The sequence below is a fragment of the Rhipicephalus sanguineus genome, chromosome 10 (genome assembly GCF_013339695.2).
Source record: "Rhipicephalus sanguineus isolate Rsan-2018 chromosome 10, BIME_Rsan_1.4, whole genome shotgun sequence".
Taxonomy (NCBI): domain Eukaryota; kingdom Metazoa; phylum Arthropoda; class Arachnida; order Ixodida; family Ixodidae; genus Rhipicephalus; species Rhipicephalus sanguineus.
In genome coordinates, this window is record NC_051185.1 from 144301012 (window position 1) to 144307609 (window position 6598).

General features: G+C 45.7%; 1 protein-coding gene across 1 annotated transcript in view; it reads right to left on the reverse strand.

Moving 5' to 3' along the window:
- The window catches only part of LOC119372539 (serine/threonine-protein kinase TBK1), a 145425-nt gene extending 141477 nt beyond the window's left edge, over positions 1–3948 (reverse strand). The window contains exon 1 of the mRNA XM_037643019.2: positions 3746–3948. The gene's annotated coding sequence lies outside the window, so the exon portion shown is untranslated. The remainder of the gene's footprint in view (positions 1–3745) is intronic.
- Between the last annotated feature and the right edge of the window lie 2650 nt (positions 3949–6598).

A 6598-nucleotide genomic window follows, 5' to 3' on the forward strand; every position in this document is an offset into this window, starting at 1 on the left:
TCATGATAGGAAAGAACATTGCAGTGCACTACAAGACAATAAGATGTAACTTGTGAATTTGTTTCATTCCTGGAAAAAAGAACTCCTTGACGTTACCCTTGAGAACAATGCAAGTTCCGTTTTCACTGGGCTGTGCTCTGCTCTACCAGCTTTCAGGCAGTAAAGTGTGAGCATAGCAAAGGCTACGTCACAAAGCCATTCTCGGAGGCATGTGGTTTGAATTGTGCTAACAACATGTGGAGCACTAAAACGTGAATTTCTTTCAAACTAAATACTTGCTTAGCAAGAAAGAAGCATTACAAGGTTTTGGGAACGCTATTTCAACAATCCACGTCGCCTTTAGTGTCCCTTTGATATACATTACATTGCTCTAACTGAACACCAGCTACATCCCAGACAGTAAACATGTGCTCTTGTGTGAAGCACAAGTAACCTTAAACGCTCTAAGCATGCGGCATTTTTCGATGCCTACTGAATGTTTTAGATGCCACTGCAGCAGATGGTTAGTCACTAAGCCCAAATTAGCTTTGGCCTAATGCCTCATTCTGTACCTATTTAAGGCAGTGCTTAAAGAAAACCCCCCCTAGACTACCTCCCAATAATCCCAAAGTAAACCCCAAGCTTCTGACTTTTTCTCACCAATTTTGACATCAACAGAGGCGTGTGCAAACATAATCGTGGCAAAAGCTGTCAATTGACCTAATGACGTGAGTCACCACATCCAATCCGTGGGTACCTTTTCCATACAGTCAAACACCAGCACTTCCTCCCTCTCACTCACCTGTCATGCAGAATCAACTAAATTCACATATGGTTGCATTTCGCACTGATTGCATGACAACAGCAGAGTGAAACTGAAAACATGGAGCCTTGATAACAGGTGGTTGATGGTAGTGTAATTAAATTCTGGGATTTTATGTGCCAAAACCACGATATGACCATGACCTCTAGTGTGCGCCTTCAGATTATTTTTGGGGTCACCTCGGGTTCTTTAACATGAAATCCAAATCTAAGTTTAGCAGTATGTGTGCATTTCACCCCCCGTCAAAGTGCCCACATCTTAAACTTTGCAACACCCTATATTGATGTCACATGGTGCACTGCTGATTGTGATTAAGCCCAATTGGCATTGAATTCCTTAACAGGCTCCTTTCTGCAGCTTGCATAAAGGGGCCCAATCGCAATCAAAAGTGACTGTGTGCCACTGGCATTAGCCGCTCGGTCACTAAGGCAGGTGACAGTGTGAATGCTCAGCAATTTTATGTGTTTGCGCATTGTTCGTCTCTTTCACAGGGCCACTGCTCGAGTGGCAACAAAATACTATAGTCGGATACAACTTTTAAGAAGTTCGGAGAGGTCTCGCAAGCACGACAGTCAATTGTTTCCGCACATAATCAAATAGTCCCGCTCATGCACTCGACAACGTTCTCTGAAGGCAGGGTGACCGGCCGTCTGGCACGTGGTGTCATTCTGCGGTGCGTGCCCATTGGTGCAGGCTTGTGTGCATCCGGCTTTGAGGAGGAAATGCCACAGACTTTGAAAGTTGTATCCGACTATCCACATAAGAATGATCGTTATGTATGAAGGAACATTTGATCAAGAATGACACAAACAGCCAGGTGCCTGGCAACAAAGGGCGTGTCCAGAGAATGGAGCTAATGCCCATCGAAACTAGGTTCCATTCATTAAAAAGACGAACAGTGCACAAAATGGAATGCACGGCAATTAAATAGATGATCCATTGATTACGGCAGCTGAAGTATTCTTGAAATATTCTTTTCTTTCCTTCATCACAAAGGTGTCAGCCTTAAAACTAATATATGTCTGGTAAGCACCCCCACCTGTACATTACCGATCGTAATGTACAGGTGGGAGTCGGGGACCTGGCAAAAAAAAAGTAAAGAAAGAAAAAAAGGAAAAAAAAAACTACATTCTTCTGAGCCAAGCTGCTGGCAGAGTTTGCACAATCCTGTAGACTGCCAAATGAACAGAGAGAGAGAGAGAGAGAGAAATGTAATGCGGAAAGACAGGGAGGTTAACCAGAAAACATATCTGGTTTGCTGCCTTGCACTGGGAAAGGGGTAAGAGGAGACAGAAAAGTAAGAAAGAGGGGAATGGGATAGGGAGGAAGCACAAAGACACACACACACACAGGAGTGTGTGTGTCTTGCCAAATGAACAAGTATACCAGTAATAAGTGAGATCAATATTGAAGGTTCAGTTCAAGAAGACGCAATGAAACTTACCCTCGTATTCTGGAACGACCCTTCACTCAACGCTCCACCTTGACTTGAGAAAGTCGATGGGAGCGCCGTTTCTAGGCGGAACAAATCACTGCATATCAGCGATTATCAGCAGCGATTCTTGAGAAGCGCGGCGTCATTTTCGGTCGAACAGCGGCGCTGTGCTCGACTTGTTCAAGTGAAGGACGAAATTCGAGTCGAGGAGCGTTTGTGAATACGGGGGTTAAGCTTGATGTGACACTAGTCACCAGTTAAATGGAGAAGAAAATAATGTTAGCCAGTGTGAGGCTAATATAAAACAAGGCAGGCCATGCACACAATGGTTAGATGGTATGCTGGATGGATGCCTAGATGAACTTAAAGAACTTGGATTTAATAGGTCTCATGAGCGGTCATATGATCATGGAGACGACTTGTTGGCGCATTACCATAAATAGGTGTGTATTGTCTCATCTGCTGCACTTGGATACTTCAAAGTTTGAAACCTGTTTCCTGGTTACAATTCACAAGCTTTGTGTTGTGTCAAAACATGTATTGACACACAGTGACTTAAATCTTTTGCGTGTACCAGTTCTATTTGCGGAATGAAGAAACAGTCGATACGCTTTGCATCGACTGTCCTTATCTGTCCATTGACCCTATCTGCAACACTGCCCGTATAAAAAAAAAAGAAAAAAAAGAAACTCATTATCGCTATTTGTAGAGACGTGTAAAAGGTCAGATTACGTGTAAAAGGTCAGTTCTACTTTTTATGACGCATGCAGGTAAAAGAACCCGACGTGCGAGATAGCGGCAGAAATTCGACGGCTGTCAAGAGCCTCTAAAACCGATCACGCCTGAGCCGATATCGCAATGACATTCGCATTACGTCATGCGATCAGATGCGAATGGCAGCAAGCGTGGCTGTTACACTGAACGGTATTTATTTAGCGTAAGAACTCGTCCGGAGTCATGCCGCGCCGACGAAGCGAAAAAAGAGCCTTTAACGGTGGTTGTCAAAAACTTCGGGATCATCCAAACACGGTAAAGGTCAGGCTCGAGTGGCGATGTTTACAATACTCTAGGAGTCTAGGTAAACAGCATTCTTTTCAGCCCTGTTCGTCTTTTCTTCCCCGTAATCTCACGTTTCCTCGCTTAAAAAACTCGCGCACGAGGGCTGAAATCTGCGCGCAATGACATTTCGCACGAATTTAGATGTCAAACTAGACTTAGACAGGGGCGGACATCATAACTGTCCAATGCGAAACCATAGCGTCAGCTGTATGCGCCTGGCAGAAAGAGAAACCCGAGCTGCACGCAAAACAGGCGAGGTAAACAAAGAGCGCTTCACGACGGCGAACGCTCACGGATCAGCGACACCGGTGTTTCCGTCACGATACGCGCCGATCGGAGTCGCGTGTCGATAAATAAAAACACGACGAGCCCTTTTGCGCCACATTGTGCAATTCCATTAAAAGCGTGCTACTTCCGCCACCAGCTACACTACTCACGCTGCCACTCACCGGACAAGGCAAATTCGTTGTCGGCCACCTGTCAACCGATGTTGGGCGACCGCGCAGTCACATCGACAGCGGCCACACACGCTGGCACCTTCCACGACAGCGAGAAGTTGATAAAATGAGGAATTCTCTGCTCGCTCAGACACCGTTCGACACACCACTCAAGTACACTCAAGCGAGCGATGCTTACGTGCGCGAACAACAAAAAAGCGACAACAAAACTTATTCGCAATGTAGCCAGACTTTTCAATTCAGTGAGTCAAATTGAATTGCCACCTGCGTTAAAAACGGTTAAGGCGCACTGACAGTCATTTGTTCGTAACGTTTATGATTTAACGGGCGAGCTTGCGTCTGCTAATCACAATACTGAGCCGGGAATAAATCGACCTATTGTGTATGTGTAATTATGAATAATTTTGGTCTCACATGAAAAAGAGGCCACCTAAATCAGAACTAACTTGCGCCCCACAGCGGCAGTCGCAACGCTGCCCCACTTTGAGAAGCGGGCTTTTTGAACGAGGAACCGGGCTACTACTTGGACCCACGTCATCATCTAATGAGTACTATCAAACTTGCTGCGTTACCCGCCTCTCCAGAACTGTCCAGCAGGGTTGAAAACGGCGAGACTGAGTACAAAAGCATTTTACGGCTGCCGCCAACGTAGGTGGATTTACGTATACAGTGAAACTTCGGTGATACGAATCTCACGGGACTACCAAAAATATTCGTATCATGCGAAATTCGTATCACCAGAAAGCATGGAAAATTAGCATGCGACAAAGGAAAGCTGGCGTACATTTTTATTTATTGTTTTTCAGAGCCGCAGCAATGTCAGGAAGAACCTTGAATGATTGTCAGCTAACTTTTTAGATGTCGGAAATCATGCCAACACTCGTAAATATACGGTTGTTACGCACGTATTTAATTAATCAACCAGGTGCGCTGTGACCCGCGACAGCAGTAGCCCCTTCTAAATTTTAGTATGCTTTTCTGCATGACTCCAGAGTACTGCAGTGAAAGTAACAAAAGAAGCGCTTTGACGCGATGGATCAAGGCCACAAAATTACAGAACCACGGTCCTGTGGTATGATTTTGTTATCGCGGTGGTGTTGGGGATGTTTTTTGGGAGATTTACGGCCCTGTCCGCACAAGTGAGGCCTCAACGGTCGCACATGTTGACGTTCATGTTGAGTTTCATGGGAGGTGTGATGCACGAGGCAGGTACGTGTAAACACAGTACAACGACAGCAGCCCGCGTCGACGCTTTAAAAAAAGCATGGCGCTAATGTCCTCTGTAATCTAATCGCGAAGGCACACAGAGGCACATAAGAGCCTCAAAGATTCGCGCGCAGAATCTCGTAAGAAAAGTGTTTTTCTTACACCGTGATTATGACGAATTGGCGGTGCGGCGCGCATGCCCACGCTTGCGTCCCGCTCTCGCACGTGCTTAGAGCGTCTTCTGCGACAGCACGGACAGCACCTCTTCGTATCTGGGCGATAGCGTACGTTCGTATCAAACGTCACTGGGTGAAAATGGGTTCGCAACAAGCGCATTCCATTACATTGCAGGCCAATGGGCCTGGGCCGGGACCAACGAAAAATTCGTATCACCCCGAAATTCGTATGAGCTGTGATCGTATCACCGAGGTTTCACTGTATTTTCACGTGTGATAAAGCGAATTGACAAATTATTCGCAAGAACTCAAGGAACACAGAGAAATCGATATTTTGGCGACGAATGTGGTAGTTATTCTTACTTGCGTTGTGGATATTTGGCTGCAATTTCGTGGTTCCTGTGATAAAACCGCTTATTTTTCTTTCTCGGCAGCAGACCCCGGGTGAATGACGCAACAGCTCAGAGAATCTAGGAGAAAATAACAGAGCATATGTCTCCTCGGACTAATCTGACAGCGATGGCGGCTCTTCTGAGGACGTAACCTTTATTCCACCGGTCTCGCCGGTCAAGTTCCGAAAAAGAAGACAGAAATAGTGAAAAGGCGCGCTCCACGTCGACATCCGTAGAAACGCAGGGACCGAGTCGCGAAGAAGACAGAGCGGTGAATATTTATATTCATTTTACAGCTGTCCTTTCATTTTTTGGATAATGGGGGTAAGTATGCGCATTCGTGCATTTTAATTCACTTGCAGGACGAACAGTTTGGCGATGCCAACATTGAAACCCATCGTCAAGAAGCAAGACAAGACCGGAAATCGTGGACTTCTCTTGATTACTGCTCCCGTTGCTAACGCCCTAAGGAGTTTGAATACGTCTGCGGAAGAATTGAAAACATTTTAAGGAGTTTCAATCCCCATGTCATGTCTTGGATCTATCCACATTAGGTCGTACATTTGAAAACGAAAAAAATTCGGCAGATCCCACGTACCGTGGGAGTCGATGTTATGCGAAGCATGTGGCGGGTAGATGACTGTGGCGTAACTTTTTTACTGAGCGACACGTTAGAAAATGACGCTAAAGATTTGTATATATTTTATACGCACACATATATATGTTGAAGAGCTGCATATGTGTTATATAAGCAGTTGTTTACGGTTGGGTAACGCTGCCAATGAAAACGTGGGTATTACGAACACCAGAAGCGGTAAGCTGATATGTAGCGCTTATACGTGTCCCGAGAACGCACGCGCGTTTCACGAACCCGTGTGCATGTGTGCAAGAAGTTCTTGACAGTTCTTGAACAAGGGCATCATCACCGTGATCAGTGAGCACCAGCAGCTGGTCATGATTTGGTGTAGGATCCGGTCGTTATCGTGGTGAAGAGGGGTCCATGTATTGAAGCATGTGGTATAGTAGAGCTGTTGGAATTCGTGGATGCCTCGGTCATTTCGTCGACAAAT